Genomic DNA, 13,601 nt, shown 5'->3' with positions numbered 1-13,601 from the left:
CAGGAAATTTGTGTGGTGAAAAGTTACAGATGTCTTCAAAATGTTTTTATATTCTACATAAATGCCAAAAGGCCTTTAATTTTTTTTCATTTGAATGTAACCGAAATTTCTGTCAGTTTGAATTATATGGTTGCTGAGGCTTCTAATTGCAGAGAAGAAAAGTAGGACCTGACATAAAAAGTTTGCTGACCTCTGATCTATTGATTGCTGGCAGGTCATACATGACTTGAGCTAATGCTCACTGATATCAATGGGCATAAAACTCACCTATTGTGCTGGCTTCTCCCTATTTCCCCCTGCTAAACTGCATTACAATGGATGATACAATCATGAACTGGAGTGAGGTGTCCACAAAACTATCTTTGCTTTAGAGGTAGTCACAGTAATTACAAAACAAATAATTAACCCTTGGCACTGAAAAGCAATAGGAGACTTGATTTCTGAAATGGATTGACGAATTTGTGCATGCAGTCACTGTAATCTGCATGACAAAGGCAAACTGGACTCATAGTTCACCATTTTTTGTCTACAAACACTAATTTGTTTGAGTAACTTATGAATGGTTGGACGCATGCAGTTTTGAAAATTATAATAAAAATAGGTGCTTTGATTTCTAAATATCTCAAATCCATTTGCAAAGGTGAATGATTGTTCCTAATTTAGAGTGGATAAAATTGATGAACTGGTTAGCTGAGTTGGACATTGTTACATAGCTGGTTAATGACAGACCTGGGACTAAAACATGAATCTGTTAAGCTTATATCCTGTATTGTAAATCACCCTCAGAATCTACACACATCTCCAAAATTTATTTTGTGATCGATACACGTGAATGACTGTAATTTCTGATAACAGTAATAAGCATGTGTATTGTATTTTACTTGCCCAAGCATTTTACAAATTATCATCAAGCTTCACAACACGTCTGAAAAAAGTAGAGCATCATTATTATATCTGTTTTAAAGAAAGGGAAACAGAGGAGGGAAGATGGTGGCCCAAGGTCACTCACCAAGTCAGTGGCAGAGCTGGAAGTAAAACTCAGGTCTTCTGGTTTTAGTTCTATGTCCAAACCAACATACTAAGCTGCCTCTCTCAGCTACTAATGGGAAATGTGCGTATATATGGACAGGAAAATAGACACTTTGAATATGTGATGCTCAAAGAACAGTTAACAACAAGAAAACCATATGTCTGAAGCCCTTCTGAATATCCCTCAGGAGAATCAGAAATAGTTGTGTAGCAGGGAGAGGGGAATCACTGTTGCATGTATGTATCCACTTGATGACTTCTGCCATTTGCTGGAGGAAGGAAGGTTTAAGCAACAAATTTGAAAGGTAATATAGGAATCAAAAATCTCTCCTAACAAAATAATATTAGCATGACACACATTGTAGCTCATAAATATAGGCTAAGGGACACTGATAAACTGACAGATGTTTTCTGAGGGCTGCAACCTGCATAAATCCATTTTATTAAGGATGTGTAAACAAAGTTGTCTTTTCCACAGTACCCATGACAGAGCCAATGCACTGCAATGAAGCCTTGAACCCTCTGTGCTGAGGTGAGCCCAGCAATTCTTCACATCAGTCTAGTTGATACCATATGTGATTTACAGTGTAATCATTCACAATGTTATAAAATAACACACCTCTGCTCATGGGCAGGAGGGTTAACTCTACAGCAGACACCAGAGGAGACAGTCAGACACCTCCAAAATTCTTTATAGATCTATCCCAAAATGAGCACATCAGTAATAGTGAATACATGGACTAGCTAACGGCAACTTACATTTTTGACAAGAAAATTGTAGTATATGCCACCTTTTCCACAGAAGTCTGGACTCAGTTATCAGACTGTCTGAGAATTTGAAGGGCATCTCCCATAATAAATATCCATTGGACACCTTGCACAAGTGAAAATGCATAAGGACTCCTAATACTACAGCTCATTGCTTTTTCATCTAGACTGTATAATATTTTATTAGCATTTACATGTATGTACTCTCTTCAATTTTGAAATAATAAATTAAAAAACAAACAAATTAAATTTTGCCAGGCAAATGTATGAGGTTATATTGCCCTCTGCTGATGAATTATTAAAATAAGACATAAAGCTAAAGTTTGGGTCCCAGCTGTTTGTTCTGAATAAATCTTTTAAAACAATGCACTGTACTGAAACCCAAATACTTGCTTTTTTAAGATATAATTCTAAGCAGACCTTCAATGTGTATTTTGCTTTGCTGAGGATTATCAGCAAACATAATAATATGAATGTACCTGAACAAAGAGGCTGGAAAATATATTTAGCTAACTTCATTCTAGTCTAAAATGCAATTTACCTGCAGAATCCCAAAAAATGTTGGGCCATTCAAATTATTTTATTATAGGCATTTTCTCTTTCAAGTGAGTCCTGTATGGTACTGTGCTAGAACACAACGAATAAATATCAAAACAAAAAAGCAGTAAAGTAGTACTTTAAAGACTAACAAAATAATTTATCAGGTGAGCTTTCATGGGACAGATCCACTTCTTCAGATAGTATATAGACTAGCACGGCTTTCTCTCTGTTACTAATGAATAAACAGAATGCTACTTTTAAATGAGCAAATTTTAGGGAGGCATGTTTAGGAGAGGTTGAGAAAGTATATTCAAAGCTCTAAACAGAAAAATACCACAATAAAGTTATTTATAATTTCTTCATATAATCTGTGGGTTGGATTTACACTTGTGTAATTCATTTGACCTAACTGTCAAAGTGAGTAGATCTATGCCTTCTGTTTTTAAACTTGTATTTCATATGGCAGCAATACAATGTTGTTGGTGAACAAGTTGTACGGTGAAAATCCCAAGTTCCTGATGAATATCATGGTTTCTGTTAAGACCTCTTAATTTATGCCTAAATTTCTTAGTCTGGCATAAGACCTAACTAACTCATAACATGTATCATGGTTTAGAAATACAGCTAGTGTGAGAAGGAACTTACAAGCAAGGCCATAACTTTCTCGTAGTCTGGAAAAAGAGATGATAACCATAGCAACTGTGCTCCAAGGCTAAGTCCAGAGGCTGTAAAATAAGCCTGCGCTGCCATGGATGGGATACCTTCCTCCCTTTCAGTATTCCCTAAGAGACATTTCCCTAGTTCATTAAACCAGGGCCCCGGATACAAGAGCAATGTGTTATAAAAAAGTAATGTTTGTTATGTACTCTCATTGTTTTATTTTAACTCCTTCAGATATCGACCTGTGGATCATACCCAATCAAACAAAGGCATCATTACTCCCATGGATACATAAGTGGAACTAGAATCAATGTATCACTTAGAAAAGTTAGATATCTGCAAGTCACCAGGGCCTGATGAAATGCATCCTAGAATACTCAAGGAGCTAATGGAGGAGGTATCTGAGCCTTTATCTATCATCTTTGGAAAATCATGGGAGACAGGAAAGATATCAGAAGACTGGAAAAGGGTAAATATGGTGCCCATCTATAAAAAGGGGAATAAGAACAATGCAGGTAACTACAGACCAGTCAATCTAACTTCTGTGTGAAGAAAGATAATGGAGCAAGTAATTAAGAAAAACATGTGCAAACACTTGGAAGGTGGTAAGCTGATAGGGAACAGCCAGAATGGATTGTAGAGAACAAATCATATCATATCAGTCTGATAGCTTTCTTTGATAGGATAATGAGCCTTGTGGATAAGGGAGAAGTGGTGGATGTGGTACACCTAGACTTTAGTCAGGCATTCAATATGGTCTTGCATGATATTTTTATCAATAAACTAGGCAAAGACAACTTAGATGGGGCTACTATAAGGTGGGTGCAAAACTGGATGGATAACCGTACGCAGAGAGTAGTTGGTAATGGTTCTCAATCCTGATGGAAATGTATAACAAGTGGGGTTCTGCAATGGTCTGTTTTGGGACCAGTTCTGTTCAATATCTTCATCAATGAATTAGATATTGACATAGAAAGTACGCTTATTAAGTTTGCAGATGATACGAAGGTGGGAGGGGTTGCAGTTGCTTTGGAGGATAGGGTCATAATTCAAAATGATCAGGACAAATTGGAGAAAAAGTCTGTGGTAAACAGGATGAAGTTTAATAATGACAAATGCAAAGTGCTCCACTTGGGAAGGAACAATCAGTTTCACACATACAGAATGGGAAGCAACTGTCTAGAAAGGAGTATGGCAGAAAGGGATGTAGGGGTTATAGTGGACCACAAGCTAAATATGAGTCAACAGTGTGATGCTGTTGCAAAAAAAAAAAACAAAAAAAAGGAAACATGATTCTTGGCTGCATTAACAGGTATATTGTGAGCAAGACACAAGAAGTCATTCTTCTGCTCTACTCTGCACTGATTTAGGCCTCAGTTGGAGTACTGTGTCTAGTTCTGGACACCACATTTCAAGAAAGGTGTGGAGAAATTGGAGAGACTCCAGAAAAGAGCAACAAGAATGATCAAAGGTCTAGAGAACAAGACCTATAAAGGAAGGCTGAAAGAATTGGGCTTGTTTAGTTTGGAACAGAGAAGATTGAGGGCAGGACATGACAGCAGTTTTCAGGTATCTAAAAGCGTGTCATAAGGAGGAGGGAGAAAACTTGTTCTTCTTGGCCTCTGAGGATAGAACAAGAAGCAATGGGCTTAAACTGCAGCAAGGGAGGTTTAGGTTGGACATCAGGAAAAAGTTCCTAACTGTCAGGGTGGTCAAACACTGGAATAAATTGCCTAGGGAGGTTATGGAATCTCCATCTCTGGAGATATTTAAGAATAAGTTAGATAAATGTCTGTCAGGGATGGTTTTGACAGTACTTGGTCTTGCCATGAGGGCAGGGGGCTAGACTCGATGACCTCTCGAGGCCCCTTCTAGTCCTAGTATTCTATGATTCTACTATATGTTGTTTAAACAGATGATGAAAGAAAAAAACACCTGCATATTGTCTAAAATGTTGCATGTAAATTACAGGTGGAGTCGTGTATCCTTTTGGATTATTGGCTTATTATACTCATCATGTCTTGCTGCCACTACCTATCCAGGGGCTTAGGCCCTCTCACCCCATCGTTTCTCACTACCTGTTGATATCCTGTATAATTCCTTGTAACCTATTGCTTCACAGTGCTTCACTGAGCCTAGTCTGACAGGCAAGGTGGCACCCTGCCAGTGCTGTGTGTAACAAACCCTCCTGCTTGATTCTACATGGTGTCCACACTTTGTTCCTACACAAGGAATTCATAATACTATAATTATTATTACTACTAGATCACAGTGTGGGAAAGGCCCACATCGATCCGGCCTGAACCTTTGTCTTTTAGAGAATTACAGATTATGTCATTCTTTCTTGGCCTTGTTTAGACCAACAGTTCTCAACCAAGGGTCACGGGCCACCTGGGTGGGGGGGCCACAAGCAGGTTTCAGGAGATGAATAAGCGTAGTTGGCAAAAGATTCCCTAGGGCCCACAGCAGAAAGTTGAAGCCCCACCATGTGGAATAGCACCCTGGGGCCCTAAATCTGGCCATCTGGGTGGAAGTGGAAGTCTGAGCAACTTAGCTTCACAGTGCCCCTCTGTCGTGGGGCCCCCAGCAATTGCCCTGTATGCTAACCCCTGGCTTCTATAGCCGTGTCTACACGAGCCTGCTACTTCAAAAGAGCAGACACCACTTTGAAGTAATGCACATTGCATCTACACATGCCACGCACTACTTCAAAGATGAAATCAACATTAGGCACTGCAGATGTCAAAACCACTATTCCAAACAGAAAATAGGAATAGGGAACTACTTTGACATCTAACTTTGAAAAAAGATGTGTATAGACACTCCACATCCTGCTACTTTGAAAGAGTGGGGTCAGCCATGGCAGCAATCAGCTGGAATGTGGAGACGTGCTGCCCAGCCCCTGCAGAGCTCTATGGTCTCTGCGTGCAGTGGCTCTGAAAGCCGCATGGACCCCGAAACCCTGCTGCAAGAAGCTGAGTGCATGCAGGCAGCAGCTGCTACATGTGCTTCCCCTGATCACCTCACTGCAACCCCCCCGCAGCAGCCCACGGATACTGATGGCAACCAGCCAGCCACTTGAGTAGTCCCAGGGCTCCTCCTCCCAGCTACCCCAGGGCTCTCAAGGGTCCAGATGGTGGGGGGGAGGAAGAAGCGTGGCCCCTCCTGGAGCGAGGCCAAGTCCCAGGACCTGCTGGGCCTCTAGAGTGAGGAGGAAGTGCTCCAGGTGATGCAGAGCAAGCGGTGGGGATGGGGAGTCTAGCAGTAATTTAAATCATAAGTTCTCAGCCTTGTTCTTCCTACACCCCCAACCCCAACTCTTCTCCATGGTATAAAATGCCACAGTCCGGGGAGAGGGAGAGCTCAGGGGTTTGAGCATTGACCGGCTAAACCCAAGGTTGAGTACAATCCTTGAGAGGGGCATTTAGGGATCTGGGGAAAATACATTAAAAAAATATAATAATCTGTCAGGGATGGTGATAGGTCACACTGGGGCTGCACTCAATAACCTCTGAAGGTTCCTTCCAGCTCTACGAGATAGGTATAGCTCCATATATTATATTATGCTTTTCTGTATATAAGCTATGTCTACAATACAGCACTACTTCAAAAAAGCATCTTTCGAAAGACACTCTTCTGACAGATAGTGTCTATACATGGGCTGGGGCTGGCACTGTCGATGAGCAATTTCAAAAGGGCCACAAGGCACGGCGAAAGGAGCCACCACAGGCATGGAAAGAGAGGGACAGCTCAGTGGTTAGAGCATTGGCCTGCTAAACCCAGGGTTGTGAATTCAATCCTTGAGAGGGCCACCCAGGGATCTGGGGCAAATAGAAGGGTGGGAGGATGGTGCTCGGCCCTGACAAGAGGGCAGGGGATAGGACTGGACTCAATGCAGCATTTCACAGACTCTAGTAGTGTACCAGCTTCATCTTCTGGCCATGTGCCTTACTTCAGCAGAATTTGTTGCAAGGACTGTCACTAGAGGATTGAAATTTTTGCCCCTTTGCAAAGCTGCTTCATGACACACACAAACTGAAATGCTTTGGCACATACTCTATTAACTTTGAACATGGACAGTTGTCACCACTTACCCAGTTAAAGTTTAGATAAATAGCATAGTTAAAACTAGAGGATGGAGTCAACAAGCACATAATACAGAGGAAGGGAAGTAAGGTTTATGGCAGGACAAGCGTATTTTATTTCTTTTTAAATTGTCTGTCATTGTTTCTCTTTTGAGGGAATTTTAAAGATGCAACAAAAGCATACGTACTCTGTCATTATGATCTGGGGGGGACAATTGCCCAAGTCTTGAACTGAAGGTTTCATCTTTATATTTTACGTGGGGTATTATGCACACACTGCTTAAACTCCAGGAAAATCTCTGATAGAGTAACCAGCAATCTTACGGATATACGCTTTGTCCGTTCTCATGTCCTGGGTCTTAGATCCCCATGCCACAGTTTGCAACAAAAACTTCTTTATTATTATCCCAAATATGGATACAGGCGATTAACACTGAAACCGCACAGTGATATCCATGTGGATAGCCTCTTGCATCTGCACATGTCCAGTTGCAGGAGGAGAGCTTCAGGCACTTGATCACGTAGTCTCTTCTTATCCCTGAACAGTTTCCTTGGTCTTCTCTGTTTCATGGCAATAGAAGTATTAATACTCTTTTTGCCATCTTCTCCCTAAAGTATGTCCAGTGTTTTCTTCCAATCTCTCCTTATGCGTGGAATGCTCTGCTAAGCACAAACAAAATCTTCTGCAGCTGCATCTTTCAAATCACTTCTAAAAGCTTGCTTCTCCACTACCACCCACAAACTGTCACTACACCACACTTTTAAATTTAGACTATTTTTGAACCACCAAAATACATATTTGCCTAAGCTGCATAAAAGACTAATCATGTTTCCAAAATATTTGTCCATCTTGTCCTTTCCCTTTCATTCCCTCCACTCTCTTCCCTCTCTGGAGTTTTTCTGACTGTCAACAAGAGACAGATTGGTACCGGCCCAAGAAAGCTTGCAACGGAGGTCTATGGGTTTCCTATGAAGCACCTATCATGATAGTGAAAGCTACAACATAAACAAATAATGGTGATACCAATACTCTCTGCTCATGTTCCCTAGAACTCATCATTAATACAAGGCACTCAGCTGCCATGGTAATAAGCACTTATCCGCATGCACCTTGTACAGGTCAGTAACAAACTACATTTTACCACCAATAAGAACCATTTATTTACCAATTCCGTTATTCTCTCAAAGGACCAGAAATGAAAAATAACACAGCTGGCTATGTATCAAATGATTCCAAAGACCTGCCCTGAGCGGGAAATCTGAACTAGAGACGAACATTTTGCTTGAATGATAGTTAGTTTGACCTTTTATCTATCCAGTGAGATCCAATACCAGAGGCAAAGGCCTATCACTCAAGATGATCCACCACCAGCTTCCCCAAGCTGTGCCTTTCAAAGAGATAGCCACACAATTTCTTTCAAATGCATCTGATGTGGCAAGGCATAAGGAAAGAGCTGCACTTTGAAAGAACACAGATATATGGAGTAGTTAGGGCTTTGTCAAAAGGAAACATGACTTTGAAATCTACCTAGCAGAAAAGCAGTCGGCCAGCACAGAATACAGAGCACGCTGATTACATAATAAACAGCTACCTGTTATACTAACTGGAGCTTCCAAATACCCTTCAGAAGTAGTGTATATTGCAGTAACATAGTCTCAAGGCAATCACATAAATGATCACGTTAAAAGTACAGATTTGAGAAGACTGTAGTTGCTATAGCGTAAAAGAAAACTGAAGCATTCCTGAACACTCTAGCTTACCAGAAGAGGAACAGAAAGGAGTTTAATACAAGAAACCTTACTAAATTCTTCTGTCAACCAACATCTCATCTTCTCATCAATCTCTCTTACATCTCACAATGTAAACCATACGTATGTATATAAGTGGAAAGCCGTCCCCTACCTAAACCTATTCCTTTTTCCCTAGGCTTCAAAGGTGAGACATGAGAAGGCACTGATTTGAGAACACAGTATATTTCATAGCAGATTAGATAGCAGGTCCATATAATCTAAAATCAAGTTTCCCAAACTGGTCAATATTTGAATCTTCAGAGGTAAGTGAAAAAGATCTGTAACCTACATAAAACGAAACGGCAGAAATGTAGCACTTGAAAGACTACAACAAAATTGTTTATTTGGTGATCATCAGATCAATCATGAAGTGGGTCTGTCCCATGAAACCTCATCATCTAATAAATCATTTTGTTAGTCTTTAAAGTGTTACATTTCTACTGTTACGTTTTGTTCGAATACAAACTAATATGGCTACCTCTCTATAACTGTAATCTGCATAGTAAATTGGGAAATTCTAAGATCCTGAAGTGTGATATTAAAGTTATCTGGCTTCTAGTGCTAAGTTCCACACCTAGACAAGCGGCTTCAAAGGCCTTCAACCCAACAAACCAAAGTTACATATTAATCAATAACAATGAGAAAATTACGAACAAGCATTTGCAGCACCTCTGGCATCAGTGAGTTTAAATATTTCAGGTCTCTATTTTAAACCATTTCCCAAAGTATTTTCTAATCAATCACTGTTTACCTTTAAATAATACCTTCATACATACTACGAAGGACACAGAATATCTGGAACTTCATTCCACTTCCATAATAAGGAATGGTAGACCTAAGCAACTCAGTTTCTCATCACACACATCCATGCAGCCTTATCCCAAGTTGCTGAAACCCTATTTTTCCCAGGACCTAGCAGTATTTACTAGATGTCAAAGCAAAATTGAATCAGAAACCACAAACAATCACCAAAGTAAGTTCTGGACATGTTCCAGATGGGCCAGTTTAAAACTCTTTAGCTTTCTCCCTGAGAAAACAACAAAGTAATCTTATTCATCCCTCAAGTAAAGCAGTGGGTAAGCATGAAGTGCCTCCAGTTGGTCCAAAGCAATCCCTTCAGCTAATTGTAAGTGATATTCAAAGGCTCTCAACGCAAGCCTCAACGGGAGGACCTGAAAAATGAGGTATGAGTGGAAAATAATTGGATGGAAGCTGCAGTGTGGTAGTGATCCTCATTTCTGTAGTAATATGTGGAGAACATTCCAGTAAAAAATGTGTTATAACACATCACTTAAAAATGAAGCTTATTCATATTGCTACGAACTGCAATCAGTGAACTGACCTGGCAAAAGTGTCCCTCAGTTATGGACACCTTGAAAATGGAGGTCTTCTGTACTGTTGAAATATTCATAACACTGACAAACCAAAATTTGGGCTCCTGTTCCAGAGGTTTATACTCCAGACCAGGCTTCAGCAGGTACCTAGTTAGCACCAGTGTAAGTTTGCAAATGTGCCCTGACTCCTGGCGTTGAGAGGAAGTGAGAGAATGAGTGACGGTCACCAAGTCAGAAAGCTTCACAAAATTAGTCAGATAGAACGGGAAGACCTACCATATTGCTGTTTGCGAAGGTCTGTCTTAGCAGAGGTTGGAACATTGGGTTTATGAGCACTATGGACAGTGTAAAAGATTACACTGTGGACAGTGCATAACAAAGGCCATTTACCTGTACATAAAAAAGAAAGCAATGTAAGATAACTTCCTGTACTTTGAAATTTCTGGGGTGCCCAGCCTACGGCATGTTATGGAGTCCACTCAGCAGAATGGTGCCTCCAGCTGTCCCTCTTGGGGATTAGCTCTTCTCAGCCAGGGCTGTCTCTCCTGGTGGTGCCTCTCACATTGTCCTCCCCACCTGCAGAGCCACCTCAGTCTAAGTCCCAGCGAGTCCTCTTCATGAACTGGCCCTCCAGCCTTGCCCCATCCATGTTTTCCACCTTCTAGGGGGAAATATCTCCCAGTTCTTTAGCTCACCCACTTCCCCTGGGGCAAAAGGAGGTGGGGATCTAGGCCCACACACTACCTTGAATTCAGGCCCAGGTACTCTGTACACAGGGACTCTGCTACCTCTTATTCCTCTAAAGGCTACTCTGTCTCTCTGAGCCACTTCTTCATGGCCACATCACCTTCTTTGCCCTTCCTCAGAGCATGCAAATACCCAGTCCTGGCAGCCAATTGGGAACTCCTTTTGCTCCCTGCATCTCTGCCAGCATTTGGTCTGTCCAAGGTGCTGCAAGTCTCTCACACTTCTAGAGCCAATGCCTCTTCCTTGAGCTCCCAGCAGCAACTGTCTCTGATACTGTCACTCTCTTTTATATGAGTTCACTCATCGCTGACTGGCTGCCCCCTGCATAGCCTTCCTTGGGTGCTTTCAACCCCTGCCTTTCTGGCATGGGATAAACACCCCATCACATTGCCTGCCACAGGTTTCCCCTGTCCTAAGAGCAATTTCTTTTAATTTTGTCAGCATTGCAAGAAGCTACATCCACAACAGACCAACACCACAAACTTATAATAACCAATAATCATTCTAGTTCATAAAAAATAAAAATCAAACTGACCATTCACCCATCCTCAAACCCTTTTCCAGTTTCAGCTTAGGTTAAATACATAACTCCAATTCCTCCCTTCCTCTTTTATGAGCTTAGCACTTTCCCTGCATTTTTGATCAGGTATCTCACCTCACAATGCCATAGTATGCATCCTTAAAGACAGTGTATTAATTATAATTTGCAATTATTAACATGTTTCAGCTGATGATTTCAAAGAACTTTATAAAGGTGGATACGGTTAAGGGAAATGTTCAGTTTTACACAAATCAGCACTGGATATTCGGACTCCAAGATCATTTCCGTTAAGAGTGAAGAATACTGTCTCAGAACATCTGACATCAACTCTGGTATTCCTTGATTGCCAGCACCTAGCAATCCTATATGCTCGAGAGCAGGGGTGACCAACCCCTGGCTCTTTGAGCCATTAAATGTCACTCCTCCTCGGAGCCATGTACCAGGAGTGCCATCTACTGCTCTATGCACAGGCCCCAGAGCTTGTCAGAAGCGCACAGTGGCTCTGGGGGGCACAGCAGCAGCTATGTCATGGCCCCTGCTGGCTCCCTCTGCAGCCTGTACACATGGCCATCGAGTATGTGCTCTCTGGCCAGCAGCTTTGCCTGTGCTAATCTAGGGGAAAGGGCAGAGCATCAGGGGCCTATGAATATGGGGCAATTAGCCCTTTTGTTAAAATAAGTCATGACGCTTTCCTGGAACCCAAAATACGGGACTGTCCCAGCAAAAATTGGACAGATGGTCATCCTATCAAACACATTATAAAATATTAGCTTCAAAAAAATCAATGTATTTTTACATATAGAAAGAAGAAAAACAGTAGCATAAAAGCAATTTTAATCCCACTTTTTGTAATTTAAAAATGGTGCAGCCAAACCCAGCAAAAGTATTGTATGCACAGATTTTAACTCCAGTAAGTTATGGAGAAATAAAGTTTATTAAAAAGTGACAATATTAAACAATGGTGCTATAAGAAACTGAGAACACACAGAACAAAAGTAAAACTATGAATTCAACATCTCTCATTCTACTTCAGTTACAATTACAAATGGCAAGAAATCATATGAGGCATTACATATTGGAGAGCCCTTGAGAAACAACACTTACGTATGTAGCCTGACCTTGTGCTCTTTCTTCTTCAAAGCTATTTGTCAAAAGACTTCAGAGTTTCCACTACACTAAATTCAGTTCCAGTGATTAATCTACATGTGGACTAAAACGATGATGTAAGAAATGACTTGAAATGGGCCATATTTATCTTTTTGCTTGCTGTAAATTTACCAAGCAACTAGGCAACATGATAGGTACAAATACTCCGGCCGATGCAGGCTCTTCCTAACATTAGATTTATTGGTACACGTCCACTCCTGTCAGCAGATCTCTGCACATCTGCTTTGTTCAACTGCATCCTTTTGGTGACAAGGCAAAACAATGGTCAAACTCTTCAGAGAGGAAATTAAAATAAGAGAAGCACTATAACAATCCAATTAAATGAACTGACTAATTAACATCACCATCACCACAACTCATAGTAAGTAGAAAGCAGCAGTTCCTACATCTACTTTAAACGTGTTCCGGAACTTTCTCCTATGATGAGAATGTTCTTATGGCTGCTGTGCTCCTCTTGCAACTTACTTTATAAGATTTCTAACCTTGACAACTTTAAATAAAATATTTTCTTTCTTTATGGATTAACAAGCTCAAAAACGGCATCACACAAAAAATGCGAAAAAGGGGTCTTCATCAGTCTTTTCCTCACTGTTATTTGGCTGTAACAATCTGCTTCAGGCTAAAACCTGACACAGAAGTTGTAATTCAAGGCCAAATTGCTTTTAAAATATTAAAAACAATCTCAATCCATTTAAAAATTATAAAAGTGGGGAAAGGAGGCAAAGGAGAAGATCCTCAACTGCACTTTTTGTTTATTTATTTGCATTATTAATTATATTTTAACCTGAAAATTCAGGCTAATTAAATAGACCAAAATTCTCCTTCAGCATTAAAAATATGAAACAACCTTAACAATATTTTAAAACTGCATATCTAAGACCTTTTTTAAATATAAATTTTAGCTGTTTCAAAAAAAGTACCGTCATTAATGCCTATACT

At 40.5% G+C, this 13,601-nt stretch overlaps 1 protein-coding gene across 2 annotated transcripts in view; it reads right to left on the bottom strand.

Moving 5' to 3' along the window:
- The window catches only part of KDM4C (lysine demethylase 4C), a 461,923-nt gene that overhangs the window by 294,474 nt on the left and 153,848 nt on the right, over positions 1–13,601 (bottom strand). The gene's annotated exons all lie outside the window — the stretch shown is intronic.

This window comes from Carettochelys insculpta, chromosome 5 (assembly GCF_033958435.1).
Source record: "Carettochelys insculpta isolate YL-2023 chromosome 5, ASM3395843v1, whole genome shotgun sequence".
Classification (NCBI taxonomy): domain Eukaryota; kingdom Metazoa; phylum Chordata; order Testudines; family Carettochelyidae; genus Carettochelys; species Carettochelys insculpta.
Note: the sequence above shows the minus strand (reverse complement) of the source record. Positions and strands in the feature narration are given on the sequence as shown.